At 43.6% G+C, this 15608-nt stretch overlaps 1 long non-coding RNA gene across 1 annotated transcript in view; it reads left to right on the forward strand.

Annotated features, from left to right (window-relative positions):
- Positions 1 to 13789: 13789 nt before the first annotated feature.
- The window catches only part of LOC106029187 (uncharacterized), a 28759-nt gene continuing 26940 nt past the window's right edge, over positions 13790 to 15608 (forward strand). The window contains exon 1 of the long non-coding RNA XR_001202855.2: positions 13790 to 14183. This is a non-coding gene — a long non-coding RNA (uncharacterized LOC106029187). The remainder of the gene's footprint in view (positions 14184 to 15608) is intronic.

Below are 15608 nucleotides of genomic sequence, written 5' to 3' on the forward strand. Positions count from 1 at the left end.
ACAGTTCAAATGCCTATCAACTGGTGAAAGCATAAAAGATTTTTTATGCATTGGAGTACTACTTGGCCATAAAGAAGGAAAAGTTAGAGACATTTCAGGGTAAATGAATGAACCTTGAGATCATACTCTTAAGTGAAATGAATCAGACATACATATGTAAATATCACATTGTTTGTCAAAAGTGTAAATTAAGATCAAAACGTATAATAGATATTTTGAAATAGGAAGAAAATATTCAAATGAGGAGGGGAGCAAAGTAGGAGGAAGTTAGAAACAGAAGAGGGGAAAAATAAAAGAGAAAAGAATGAAAAAATATAAATAAAGCTTTTGTAAATGGGGAAGGGAAGAGAGGTTGAAGGGTTGGTACAGGAATGAAAAAAACCAAGCCATACCATATACAGATACAAATTCTCTATGATGAATATGATCATTATGTGTACCTAAAATGCACCGGTTAAATCTGATTGGGAAAATAAATAAATAGAAACAGGAGTACACGAAAACCTGTACTCTGCTCTCAAGAGAGTACAGAAATTGGAGGAAGGAACTGTGGAGGGCTCTTTCCCAGTCAGTGTGCCTTCTCTCAGCAGGAGGGTGAAGAACTTGGGAAGGTTTTTCCTGAGATTTAGCCCCTGGTTTGTAGGTGCTGGGTTTGTTGCTGCTGGGTGAAAAAACCAGGAAGTCAGTGCAGAGCGGGGAGGTGCTCAAGCTGTCAGTGGCCAGGAGTAGGGGCACACATCCCCAACCCTACGAGAGTCCCAAGAGGCTGAGACTTGTCTCTCTCTTTCCTTTGAACCCCAGCTCAGGAAACCAACAGCTCAGAAAGAATTAAGCGATTTGGAGTCTCTGCCTGTAAACAGGCTTGAGGCCCAGGTTCTTGTCTTTGAGATAAAATGAAGTATTAGGTCCCTGCTGGGAACTCCTAAGTGCCTGAGGGTCAGGTCCATTACTTTCCAAAAGACACAGTCTTTACTGATTTAAAATAAATAAAACGTTTGGTGGCGTAGGCCTGTAAATCCCCACTCTGGGAGGCTGGGGCAGGAGGATTGTGAATTTGAGCCCAGCCTGGGAAACTTAGTGAGTCCTTGTCTCAAAACAACCACAGGAACAGCAATAACATCCAACAGTAACAAAGGCCTGGGGAGATAGCTCAGTGTGAAGGTCCTGGGTAATTCAGTCAGTCTCCAGTACTGAAAAAAATTAAAATTAAAACTTAACCTATAAATGAATTTTAAAAACCCCCTTCAAGGTGTCCCTGTGAATTGTAGACAGAATCTGGGGTTAAAGACGGACGTAGGACAACTTTTTGGACCACACATTAGACCTGTTGAGTGCCTCGTGATTTCAACATAACTACAGCACCAGTGAAAACATCTCAAAAATATCTTTTGGAATTTGAGAAATGCGCCATTACTGGAGAAATCTGAGGTTCTGGCCAGTCACTAGTGCAGAAAAATTAACTTCTGGTCAGTAACTTCTATGAATCAATAAAATGGTGTTATTATTCACTTTAGTGAATATCAACTGCGACCCCACCACAATCCTTCTGAAAAAGGTTTCGCTTTTAGTGTTTCCCTGAAATTAGGGGACCCAGCCATTAAGAAGTACATGGGGCTGGGCCTGTAACTCAGCTCAGAGTGCCTGCCTCGGCAAGTGCAAGGCATGAGTTTATTCCCTGTACGAAAAATAATTGTTTAAAAAAAAAGAAATACGTTAGGCTTTACATTTCCATTCTGAGGGTGTAGCAATAGTGAACATTTATTACTTCCCATGTTCCGCCTGCACAGCTGCTTCCCACCTTCAGGAACCACTTAGTAAGTCCAAGAAGTGATCATGATCTAGGTGTCAGATGCCCTGAGTTTGCATCCCCCGCAGTCAGAAAACGAATTCTAAGGAACATTGAAGGTTAAAAGTAGGAAAATTTATTGGGAAAAGGGATGGAGAATAGGAACAGCTCCTGAGAGACAGGAGGGGTCCCGAATGGGTTGCCAAGGAGCCCACGTCTCAAAGGCAGTTTGATAGAGCAAAATCATAAGGTGAGTACAATGTGGGTCAAAATTATGATCAACCAATAAGATTGCAAGTATAGTCGTTTAGGTAAAGTTGTCTGATGTTAGCAAGGTACGTGAGTGATGTCATTAACGTTGGAACATGATCTGTAGTTTTAGTTTTGCCTTTAGTTTTAGTCGTTTTAGTCTTAGTCTTAGTGGGTGGAGGAGGATGGCCCATCCCTAAGGAGATAATGGGAAATCTCAACAGGGTGACACCAATCATCCCAAGCTTTAGAGGGGTGTGTGAATCTTCAGATGCTCCTCCATCCACGGTCTCAATTCTCCTCTCTTGCACTGACTCCCGTGAGGGAGGCCCAGCCCTGCCTGACCGCCTACTGTGTTTCTACCAGCTTAGCTGTCTGTAATAATTGTATCACCCATTTCACAGATGAACCTGTAGCTGAGGCAGCTTCATTTTACTTAAGTTGACAGAGTTGAATCAGAGCTGGGATTCACTGTGGCCTGGGACACATAACTAGAATCTGCGACAAAGGTGGACATGAGCAGGGACATCTGGAATGTGACGCCGTTCCCTGCTCTGAAGACCACTATGTGTCTGGAGTCAAGTGAGCACAGGGAGGAAGGTGGCACCGTCCTGGAGCCTGGTGGGTTTATGCACTGTGAAAACTAGGCACAGAACCCCAGGCAAGGCATCGGGGTTTCCTTGGACTGGCAAGGGGCTGCCCCCTGGGACTCTCACTGGAGTGTGATGGTGAGCGGAGTAAAGGCTGCCGCCGCAGGACTGTGTGTGTTCATGCAAGGGACAGCTGCCGTTCAGCTAGAAAAACCAGCCAGGAGTGGCCTTGGTGAGATCCCTTATTGTTTGAAACACAATAAGCTAGTTATAAAGGAGAGACACTGTTGTCCACAATGTCTCACATGTACCTATAGCGTTATGAAAGCTGAACATTAGATTAAATGCTTTTTGCTATTGCAATTGTTTTTAACAATAAGAAATTCGTCTCTTAACTGCCTGCTCTACATGAGAACAGTGGGTCCAGGAGCTCATGGAGGCTGGTTCACTCTGTATATCTGACTTTTTTTTTTTTTTTGAGACAGAGTCTTGCAGTCCAGGCTGGCCTTGAACTCACTTATGTACCTCGGGCTGACCTTGAATTTGTAGTGACCCTCCTGCCTCAGCCTCTCAAGTGCTGGGTTTCCAAGTGTGCACCACCATACCTAGTAATGTTTTTTCACAATAGGAACAAACCCAGTAATTTTCATTGCAATGACTCATCAATTTTTCTAATAATTTCTCCTTCAGTTTGAGAAAGAGACTTGGTTTATTCCTTGTTCCTAAACTGGAGATTATTATAGTTGTGGTCATTTATGCCAAGGATTTACGTAGGCAGGCAGAATGTCAAACGTGTACCCAAGTCAGAGACTGAGCAGGATAGAAGGAAGTGCTAGCTTCAGTCCTGTCCTCTAAGGTGTTGGAATTTGATGAAAGAAAAAACAAACAAACAAACACACAAAAAATGACACCACCGGTGGAGATGAATTGCTGTTTTAAGGGTTAAGATCATTTTAGCAAAATGGAGCTAATCGAGATGCTATATGGAAGCTCAGGAAATTTTACTGGCAAGATTACTTCAACATTTACAGGTCTGAACTCTTTGACATTTGGATGTCAGCCTCACTGAATGTTTAGAACATGAAAATGATGATTAATAACTACTTCTCTAAAGAGGTTAAAATGTTTTGGAGAGAGGAAATAATGCTCTTTTAAAACTCAACACACTTAGTTATAGACTAGATGAGGGGATAAATAATGTACAATAAAATAACCATTGAAACTGATCTATGATCTGGAGGAGCACATCGTACTGGGTTGCTTCTCTGTTGTCTCCAGAAAGTCACTTGATATCTTTGGACTTAGGTAAGAAATTAAAGTTATTGGGCTGGAGATTTAGCTCAGTGGCATAAGCGCCTGCCTTGCAAGCAGGCAGTCGTGAGTTTGATCCCCGGTACTGATAAAAAGGAAAAAGACAAAAAAAAAAAAAAAAAGAAAGAAATTAAAGTTATTGAAATATCACTGTCTACCAGGTATTTGATTTGCCATTTGGTTGTTATTAAAACCCAAAAAGAGTGGAGCGTGGTGGCCTACCCTGGAATTCCAGCATTCAGGAGCCTGAGGCAGGAAGATCTTTCTCAGTTTGAGGTCAGCCTGGGCTGCAAAGTCAGTTCAAGGCCGGTCTGAACTGCACAGTGAGAGCCTGTCTCACAAAGACAAGAAAAAAGTTAATAAGGTAGATATTATTATAATTGGCATTTTAACCCTGAGGAAAAAAACTAAGGCAGAGGTAATTAAACTTGTCCAAGATTGCGTGGTTACCGACAATTCCAGAATTCTAAATTTTGACTCTTTAATTTATAGATCATTTTATTTATTTGGGTTTTTGAGACAGGGTCTCACTACGTAGTCCAGGCTGATCTTGAACTCATGGTGATTGTTCTGCCTCACCCTTCCGAGTGCTGGACTTGCAGGAATGTGTCACCCTGTCCCTCTCAAAGCTAGTATTTTAAACACTGCCTCCCCTAAATTTTAAGAGGATATGATTGGGAATAATACAGGCAGCACACCTTGAAGAAATAATCCCAGATTATGACTGCTGAGGGTTCAAGGTCACTCATCTGGAGGAGCACGGGCAGTCTCTGTGGTCAGTGTCACAGGCACAGGTGTGAGGTCTGACCCCATGAGCTCAGCCAGGGGCCCCGGACAGAGGAGCCTTCAGCCTTCAGCCCAGGGAGGAGACGTGAACCACATGGCCAACCATCTCTTTACTGGTGCCCTGTGATCTTTCAAGCCAGAAGGTTTAAACCTTTGGCCAGAAGTACTCCTCAGCCTCTGCTATTTCGCAATTCAGTAGAGTGTTTCACAAGCTTTAGAGTTAGGAGCAGACTCAACATGTCTCAAAGTTCCCTCCTGCAGAGGCCACTGACTGGTTTGTTTGCTTTTTGGATTCTGTGGATTTAGCACTCTTGCAAGTAGACTTGGATCATTCTCCCTGTCTCTGCCTCTGCCTCTGTCTCTGTCTCTGTCTCTCTCTATCTCTCTTCCTTCCTCTCAAGTTCCCCATCTCACACTTGAATGTGCTCCCTTAATGCTTCCTCTTGTTACGGCTTCTTTCCTGGCAATCTCTGAGAAATGGTGTTGAGTGAGTTTGTCTGCGCCATCTCCTAACCCAGAGCTCTGTACTGAGCGGGTTTCTTCATGTCGTCTCGGGTGAAGACGCACAGGAAATGCTAACTATAGCACACAGGAGCCGACTGGGCTTCCCATGTACAGGCTTCAAACCGGCAGCCCTGAGCTCTGCTGGTTCACACTGGTATTCGGGCCTGAATACAAATCAGACCGCCATGTTCTTCGAGAGGTGTCAGCATTCATGAAAGTTGAATATGAGTGAGCTACTCTTATTTTTATAATTTCATTTAAATAATACAATTTATTATCATAAATTTACATGTTACTCCCTGCAAATTAAGCTATACCAGGCTTAGCTCCAAGCACAAAGTATACCCCTTATGAATATTATTCTTTTCATGGAAACTCTTAGGAAGGACATAGATTATATTTAAATATTTTAAGAAGTCATTTGTTTTCAGGCAATTCAGGTACTTAACCAACCCTAATTATTTGTCTGTCCTTCCCAAGATCCTACTAAGTAAGCAGTGTCAGACTGAGTGGGATTGTGCAATTTATTTAGGTATTTGCCCCATGTTCACTGAGTGCTTCCCTCTCGCAGCCTCTGCCGCATGTTAGAATTGTAGGGAAAATAGAGCTGGGCTCATTAAGGATCATTTTTTTAGTTTTTGGTACTGGGGATCGAACCCATGACCTCTCACTTGCCAGGCAAGCGCTTGTGTGGCTGAGCTAAAACGCCAGACCAGATTGACTGTAGAATGTGTCGCTTTGATCCCACAGCAGAGTGCCAGGAGTTCAGATATATGACCACTTTGCCACTTTGCAGAGGGCACAAGGGAAGATGAGAGACAGGGAGAGAGAGAGAGAGAGAGAGAGAGAGAGAGAGAGAGAGAGAGAGAGAGAGAGAGAGAGACCAGGGCCTATTGCCTCACCTTGCTGCTCTGGCTGGCTGCCTCGGGCCACCTGGCTGGAGCAGCCTCCTACCTCTTCGTTCTGGGGGTTCTTGCAGTGCTAACACCTAGAGGGCCACAAGAGGGTGTTTTCCTCCTTCCAGGTGATGCATTGTGGGTTTTTTATTTTTCCTTTCTCTTTTATTGCAGTTCTTCATACCTCATAGAACCTAGTTTCCTGGGTCCTAGGAAATTCAGGATATTTACTGTGGGCAGACAGATTTGCTGCTAGGTGAGCAAAACTGTAAGTAAGTTTCTGTGTTTATGTATCTAATTTCTGTTTCCTCCACTGAACTGCAAGCTCAAGGACAGGCTCTTGTCTTTCTGCCGGTCCCTCTTTCCTGTAAGTGGCCAAAAATCTGGTATATAAGGGGTCCTGAATGAATATTTATAAGTTTAAAAAGCTGATCTTGACTTCAAGTAGTAACTGAGGTTTTCCAGTTTTTTGCCAGTCAGGATGGTCTGGGATCAGCCCACGCCTAGCTGTTTCTGCCCTGCACATGGCCTCTTCCTCACTCCCTGACCATCGGCTGCTTGAGGGCCAGGAGCACATCGCTGCTTCCTGGGCCTGTTGCTGAGATCTCACCAGTGTGACCCTGCCCGCTTCCCTGTCTTCCCACAGCGTTCCTGTTACCCAGCGCTGTAGGAGGAGGGACACATTCTCAGAGATGCTGTCACCTGCTGGTTCTGGAAGGACCCAGGAGAGGAAGATAGATCTTAGTTGTCACCTTTGGAGGCCTCTTCCAGACGCTGGTTCTCAGGGTACCACCTATTTCAATTACAGTTAAACAGATACAGAGGTGAACACAGATTCCAGAATGGAGAGCACCTCAAGAGCCTTATAATACAGCATTCTGAGAAAAACCTGTTCTCCAGGTTTTTGAGAAGAAAATGCATGGGTGTCCTGAAGATTTGGAGGGAGAATAACTTATGATAAAAAGTGTCATTTTGTTACGTGGTTTAGCGTGGCTGGGGAGTAGGGTAAGCCATGCAATGTGTTTGTGCCTTGGAGCTAGATGGCGTGATACAAAACCCGAGTGCACTTGTGTGTGTGTTAGTGGGCCAGTCAATTCATCTGTTGAGTTTTTCCTTCCTCAATGACCAGACTGGAGAATGATACACAACTTTTTGTTGTGGGTGCAAAATATCTGACATAAGCATCTTCTTTTTTTTTTCTCTTTTTGGTACTAGGTATTGAACTCACAACCTCACACTTGCCAGGCAGGCACTTATACAGCTGAGCTAAATCCCCGGCCGTGGTTTAGCGTCTTGACAGGAGGAAGGGTTTATTTGGGCTGATGGCTTTGGAGGCTTTGCTACATGGAGCTTGCTCCAAAGCATAAACATGGTGAGCTGTTGATCTCATGACAGTCAGGAAACAGAGCACAGGGTCAGAGCCCAAGAGGAAAGGACCAGAGACCACAAATAGCTGTGCCCCCAAGATCCCACCTCCTCATAGGCCAGTAAGCTATGATTTCTTCAAAGGGTCAACCCATAGGTAAGGTCAGTGCCCTCAGAATCCAATCACCTCTCCAGAGTCTCTTAGCAAGTTGACAATCAGGATTAACCAGCATAACAGGCTTATATGCAAACTTGCATTTGTTTGCTAACTTGTCACCATATATTCAATGTCAGTATAAAAAATAGCTTTTGAAACTGGCATTTGAAACTATTTTAAGATGTGGTAAAGGAAGTTGTTTTGTCCATCATGCTTTCTCCATTGGAAAAACTCTTATTTAACCTTTAGAGTAGGAAGTTTCACTTCCTTTCCTGTGTTTTCATCTTATAGACTTGGTGATTTGTGTAACAGCCTGGTTTTCCTTTGAACTAACTTTTTTTTTTTGGTGTGTGTGTGTGTGTGTGTGTGTGTGTGTGTGTGCATGTGTGTGTTTGAGACAGGGTCTCATTGTGCAGTTCAGGCTGGCCTTGAGCTCATTTTGTAGCCCAGGCTGGTCTTGAACTTGTAATGATCCTCCTGTCTCAGCCTCCCAAGTGCTGAGATTACAGTTTGAACTAACTTCTTGAAACCTAGAGGCCAATATGTGGCCCATCAGCATCAAGTGTGTGCATCATTATGCTGTGCATTCTTGGCCTCATACGTGCCCCCTTTTACACGCTTACCATTTAAAAAATTGCTTTCACTTTTCACTTATTTTTGATGCTGAGTACTATATTCTTCTAAGCTGATTTTTGGAAATGAGATAGAATAAAATTTAAAAAATACATGTGTCACTAAACAAATGAAGAAATACATTTAAAGCAGTTTATACAGTGCTGGGTCAATAGTAGGTATAAATATAGAAGTTAGTTTTATGTCTTCCCCATAAATGAATCCAATTATCCTCTGTGAATGTGAACTGGTGTCTCGTCAATTACATTACAAGGGTGTGGTAAAAGCCGTTCTCACCATGGACAGGTTTCTCTACCTTAGGAGATGTTACAGTATTAAGTAATAGTACATATCATTCTAAAATAAGCCGAGAGTCCAAATGGCCCGATCTCTGCGTGAAATTCCCTATAAATAAGCCCAATCTAGACCCAGAATAATCTAAAAGTTATTTCAATCTTTACATGAGTTTGTCAAAGCACATTAAGGGGGAAATTGTTCTTTGCCAGCCACACTTCATAAAATCTTGCTTCTCGCCTTTCTAATTTGCTTTCCCCTGCTACTCTTCAACTAGATTTCCACCCTCACCCCCGGCTCTTAATGATGCAGGCTGTCTGGGCTTTTCTGGTTAGTCTCCATTTTCTCACACCTCTGTGAATATCTTTCTCACTAAGCATCCTCTGATTCTTTATCATAAAAGATTTATGAACTACACTGACAAAGATAATTCTTCTGCTTGTGGGTGGGTTGGGGAATTCTCACATCTTAATAAGTCTCAATCATCTAGGAAATAAAAGGTGATTAATGACTGGCAGAGAGAACTCTGGAATGTGGGTTTGCTTCAGGAATACATTCAGGCTGGGACTCGTGGCATGTTGAGGCAAAGGTTACAGAGCTTTCTTCTGCTGCTCCTTGCCTCTACCTGAGCTTTCCTTGCCCCCAAATAAATGACTTTTTGGCATCTGTAACCTGGAGGTGTAGTCATGATGCTCATGTGTCGGATGGGGCTGATGATATTGGTACAGAGTTGAGCTAAAGAGAGGGAGCAAACGGGTTTTTTGATTCTGAGCATGGTGTGGGGACAGCCACGAGGTTTGCCCTCTCTCAGGGTAGACTCAGGAGAATGGAAACAGTCTTACATTATGATACCTGATTTCCTAATGGGAAATGGAGGTCTACATTTGCTGGTTATTTTCTCATTTGGAGAAATCCAGTAAATAGTATGTCAGCTTATTGTCAGTCTTAAGTGTGTTAAATGCTTTGTGAGGCCTGATGAATTCTCTTATGTAAAGATCACAACTGAAGAAATACAGATTGGTCAACTCAGAAAATTGAACCACAGAAATATTGGCCCAGTACCATGGGTTTAATTAATACAGTTATTTGAATTGAACTTAAGGGTTCCCTACCCCCATTTTTTTTTTTTTTTTGGTCTTTGTCTTTTTTTATCGGTACCAGGGATCGAACTCACGACTGCCTGCTTGCAAGGCAGGTGCTTATGCCGCTGAGCTAAACCCCCAGCCACCCCACCCCCCTTTTATGTAACCTTTTTTTTTTTCTGTGTTTATTGAGTGCCTACTATTTGTGAGTTTCTACTAAGCACTGAGAATGTTAAAATGATAAGATGCTGGCCTCTGCCCCTGGGAGTTATAATATACACAGTAAAGAAGACAGATGTATGAAAATATTAGAGTACAACTTATTCAGCTTCATGATTGTCTAAACCAAATGTAGGAGAGCCCAGATGAGTGGCAAGTAACTTGAGCTAGGAGACACAGGGAGGAAGGAACCGTGAAGCTGGGATTTATGTATAAGAAGTAGGTTGCTCATTTGCCAGGGCTATGTTTACCAGATTTGAGTTATAGAACACTGCCTCACAAATATCAAAAGACATCTTCCTGCCAAATATGGTCTTAGCATTTGGTTTTTGGTTCTGCATTTAGTGACTGGCCATAGGAACATCCTTGGAATGTTCTTCTGAACTGAAGAATTTAAATGTCACTCATAACCAGAGATGAACCAATCCTTGGGGTTTAGCAGATTAATACTTTAGTTTGCTAATGAATCATATGGGAAGTTTTCATGTGGGCCACCTAGCATTCATATCCCTTGGCAATAACACCATGTGAAATGAATTTTGACTGGGAAAGATGATCTTTCTGAAAGATAATTGTAAAGGCTCTCGATCCAGGTTGAATGGAGAGATGGTATTGACTTGTATTCTGCACACATAGTTGGGGCTCCTTTCAACCAGGAGTGAAGTCACCCTTCAGGCTAAAGGTCTTGCTTAGGGTTTTATTCCAGTCACCACTGGAAGGGTGACAGGGTGGCACCATCCCTGTGTGGAGTTCCCCCAGCTCTCCAACACATTCCTTTCATTTTTAAAGAAGTAAATCTGATTTAGAGCTCTGTATTTCTTTCTTAGTGTTTGTTATAAAAGTGACCATTAAATACAGAGTTTTAGTGACTAAAACAGTTGGAGGCCACAGTTGGGCTGACAGATTTAGTAGAGAGTTTATTTTCATTTTTTCCCCAGCCCAGCTTCAGCTTTAAATTAGATTGTAATAATCATAACAAAGCTCCTCTCTGACCTTAGCTGAAAGCACTTTGTGGAGTTTGAAATCTTTCTAAGGTTTTATTTATTATAACATCATTTTAGAATTTTCATCTTCTACAGTGCTCAGCATTCTATGGGTCTTCCTTTTCAGTAGTATTTTAGAAACACTGGCTCTAAACAATGAATATTTTCTACAGCACTAAGAAGATATTTAACATGACCCCCACCATTTGCATTGATCTTGTTCTCATTGAGTTAATCCTGGAAAACACAGTAAAGTGGACCGGTTCTGTATGACACTGGCTTTGGAGCCTTGTTATTTGGTACCTTCGCCAGCTTGGTTCTTTACTAATTGTGTGATCAGAGACACCTGAGCTGCTATTTTTGTGCTGCATTTTTCTCACATGTGAAGAGGGAAGAATGGTAGTGCCCATGTCAAAAGGTGGTTGAGAGACTTAAATAAGTTAGAATCCTTAAAGCACTTTGGAATGTGGCAAGTGTTTAGCAAATGTTAACTGTTACTGTGATCTTATAAATTCTTGAGGTTACATAACAAAATGAAACAGGTGAAACCAATGGTCTAGAGATCATAAAATAATCCTACTTGGTTGGTTTGCATGTGCATGCTTGCCAATTATGGGTAGAGGATTTTAGATACTAGACAACCACACATAATAGGTACCTGCTTAGAATGATAATTTTCTAGAGACAGTAGGAGGCAATGTAGTTTAGCTGTTAGGAACTTTGGGTTGAAGTCAGAGTCTCACTAAGCAGCAGTTCTGTTCCTAAAAGCACCTCTTTCCTGGTTCAGTTCTCTCATCTGTGAAATGAAGCTAATTCCTCACAAAAATTCAAAGCACAGTCCGCAGGAATGTTTGCAGCAGCAGGTAAACACTTTAAAAAAATTCCGAGAGATTAATTGATTTAGGGTCCAGTTTGCTTATTTATGATTCATTCCCTGGTAACAAGTGATGGAGATAGAGACTTGCTCAGGATGGAAATGTCCCACACTGAAGGAGAAACACTCAATCCCTTCCACTTTCAGAATGTTGGGAGAAAGTACAAAATACAGAAGGATAAATGGCAATCTGTTGCTGTCAGTATTATAAACATAAGTGCGAGGGTGGAAAGCTTAGTTCAGATGAGTCACTTGGGATCTGCCCTGTCTTGTCCAGAAGCAAACTCCAGTTGTGTAAGATGGGATGACATCGGCTGGGAAAAGTGGAGGACAGAAGATAAATGTTTTTTGTTTTGTTTTGTTTTTCACTGTTGGAAATAGTGGTGGGATTGAGCTATCTCAGTGTTTGCTCATGGTTACAAAGTTCTCAAACATTAGCAGGTAAAAAACCCAAGAAGAGAATGTGTTTAAAGAGTCCCTTCCAGTGTTTCATCCATGAAAATCAAGACTCATCAAGCGTGTAAAAAGCGTTTGGTGTGGTGGTGTAATCTCAGCTCTAGGAGGCTGGGGTACGACGATAAATTCAAGCCCAGCCTGAGCATTTAATGAGACTGTGTCAAAAGGGCTGAGAATGTAGCTCAGTGCAAAAGCCCTGGGTTCTGACAAAACAAAACAATGGACAAAAAAATACTAACAAGAAGTAGTGAATGCTGGCTCACCTGTGAGGAAAAGTGAATCCTTACACACTGCTGGTGGGAATGTAAATTAGTGCAGCCACTGTGGAAATCAGGATGGAGGTTCCTCAAAAAACTAAAGTGGGGGCTGGGGATTTAGCTCAGTGGCATAAGCGCCTGCCTTGCAAGCAGGCAGTCATGAATTCGATCCCCGGTACTGATAAAAAGGAAAAAGATCAAAAGAAAAAAACTAAAGTGGAAGTTCCCTATGACCCAGCTATACCTCTCCTCAGCACATTCCTGAGGGAATTAAAGTCAGGGTGCAGTAGAGATACCTGCATTCACGTTTATTGTGGCACCATTCCTAATAGCCAAATTGTGGAATCAGCCTGCATGTTTGTCAATAGATGACTGGAGACAGAAAATGTGGTGGGAATACACGATGAAGTATTAGTGAGCCACAAAGAAGAGCAAAATCATCTGTCAAGAGTCACATGTGTTTCCTAACACAAGGAATCTACCCCCCCCCCCAAAAAAAAAAAAAAAAAGAGATGAAAGAGGACAGGAGACCATGAGAGGAGACAGAGAGGATCAAGGGAGAGCTCAGAGAGGGTGTTAGGGGATGGAGACCATCAGAGTACGTTATATGCATGTGTGAAAATGCCACACTGAAATCAAATTTTTTTTTCTTTGGTAACGGGGATCGAACTCACGACCTCCTGCTTGCCAGGCAGGCACTTATGCCACTGAGCTAAAACCCTACCCGTGAAATCCATTTTTTTTTTTTTTTTTGTCTTTTTGAGACAAGATCTTGCTATGCAGTTCAGGCTGGCCTTGAGCTCACTTTGTAGCCCAGGCTGGTCTTGAACTCGCAATGATCCTCCTGCCTCAGCCTCCTGAGTGCTGGGATTACCAGCATGAGCCCACGCCTAGCACTAAATCCAATTTTTAAAAAGATGACTGCACATTTCCCGCATAGAAGCCAGCGGTCCCTTCCCTGGTCCTTTCCCCAGTGGGATGGTTTGCTTTCAGACAGGCAGAGACCAAAAAGCCAGTTCTGCTTTATTTGAAGCCAAAGCGGTACTTAATATCTTATGTTAATTGTTTCTTACAACACTGCCTGGGACACTTAATATTAATTCTGTTTGACATAGAGGAGTCATGGACACAAGGGAGATTTCTTTAGGGGTACAATGTGGCTTGGTGCAAGTGTGAATTATGGGCAAACATTACACAGGTCCTTCAGTTTGTCCCTGGCCATCTGGGTATTGCTAAACACATCTGTTCCTTCTCCTGGAGAGGATGCTCCAGGGTTGCCACGCGCTTTGAATTATGTTAAGAGACAGGGTTCTGTTTGTCCACTTCTCTGGTTTGCAGGGACAGCTCAGGGGAGCCTTGGTTTGCTGTGTTTGGCATTCATTCAGAGCCTGGGTTTTTAACTCTGAATTTTGATTTGGGCATTCGCCTGGCGTGATATTCTGCCAGGGCCTTCCCAGTCTGTTCTCTGCTGTTTTGCTCCTGAAGATTTACAGCTAATGAAGGGATAAAGAAAGGTCATGGCGAGAGGCAGCAGCATGTGGTGGTGACTCACTGGCGGGCCTGGTGTGGAGCCAGCTTGAGTGGAACACTTGCCCGGCTGCTGTGCCTGTTTTCATGTGGCTCTCGGCCATGGCCCTGCAGCAAGCAGTTTCTCGACAGTGCCTGGTCAGAGGAAAGGCACGGTCACTCTCTCTTCCCCTGCTGTCATGGACTCGGGACAAGGAGATGAAGCCTGTTGTCCATTTGACAAAGAATCCAACAGGTGGGTGCTCAGGAGACAGTGGACGAGCTAGTCCTGAAGGGGTGAGGCTTAGGGACCCCCACAGTCACCAAGGCCAGCGAGTAGGGGGAGAGCACCAGCATCTCCCACTCAGCACTTTTATGCTTTAGGCTGGATGACTTTGCTGTGGGGGTGCTGTGCTGTGCTCTGCAGGATGGATATCAGCGTCCCTCGCCTCTGTGCCCTGGAGTTACTATCCTCCCAGCACCTTGTGGTTAACACAAATGGCCTGTGGTTTAGAAGCACTGTAGTATGGTTGGGTCCCAGGTGTGTGGCTGGCCAGTGTGGCCAAAATCCATCCTCCATGTTTTCCTTACCATCACTGCTAAAACACACAGAGTACTCACCATGGGGCAGGCGCTCTACTCTTCATTCAATGATTCATTTAATTTACATAACAGCCCTAAGAGGAAAGGAACTCTCATCGCTCTCATTTTATGGATAAGAAAGCAGAAGTTCACAAATCACTTGCCTAAGGTCACATGGTCTGGGGCTCAAGCCCACGCATCAGCTGCCCCTAGCTCACTCTGAGGCCACATGTGATAGAACCATCATGCTGGAGTCTCGGGGGAAAAACTGACCGAGACGTAGGATACAAGCAGGCAAGTCGTGGAAGGAGCGGCCAGTAGAGCTAGAGGCAGGACCTCCACCGCAGGGCTGGGTCTCAGGGGTGTGACTGCAAACCCTGTGCGGACAGTTAAGGGTGTAGATGGACTGGACACCAGTTAGCTGATTCAGATAATGCTAGCACTACTGGAAACCAGGTTCACGTTGAGAGTGGCCCCAGGTGAGTGGTGCATGGCTGTCTCCCACCTGTTCATAACACCTGATGCCCCACCCTGAGACATGACACCAGATGTGAACCCAAATATGTCCTTTTCACTTCAAATGCTGCCCTGTGGACTGTGGTCTCCCTCCTTCCTGCAGACTAACTCTCCAGTTACCAAATCCCCGTTTCTTCCGCCACCCCCCAGCTGCCTGGGGTGAGGACATGCCTGAACTATGAGACGTGTGTTGGGATCACTGGGTCACTGTTGCTCATCTCTTGCATGCTAAAGGCCTGTGACCTGACAACAGAAGCTGATATCACCAGGTATAAAAGAAATGTAGTTTGTGCACACCGATGACTCTGAATTGAAAACCTACAGACAAAGCTAACTCTGGAAAGGTTTGTCCAGTTACAAATGCATTTTTAAAAGGAAAGGCCAAAGTTTCTGAAAGTTGTGGTTTCCTCAATATCAAGAGTGCCAGGAACAAGAGAGGAAGATGTTACATGAAACCATGATGAGCATCTTCAATAGGTCTTTTGGGAATATTTTGCATGGGTGGGTCAGGCAGGAGAGGCTTAGCGACTTGGGAATGCATAGTTGTTTTGTAGCCTGGTGATGCCTACAACCAAGTGGTTTT

Source organism: Cavia porcellus, unplaced genomic scaffold, assembly GCF_034190915.1.
Source record: "Cavia porcellus strain 051 isolate PalLab524CR breed Dunkin Hartley unplaced genomic scaffold, mCavPor4.1 scaffold_14, whole genome shotgun sequence".
In the NCBI taxonomy this organism is placed as follows: Eukaryota; Metazoa; Chordata; class Mammalia; order Rodentia; family Caviidae; genus Cavia; species Cavia porcellus.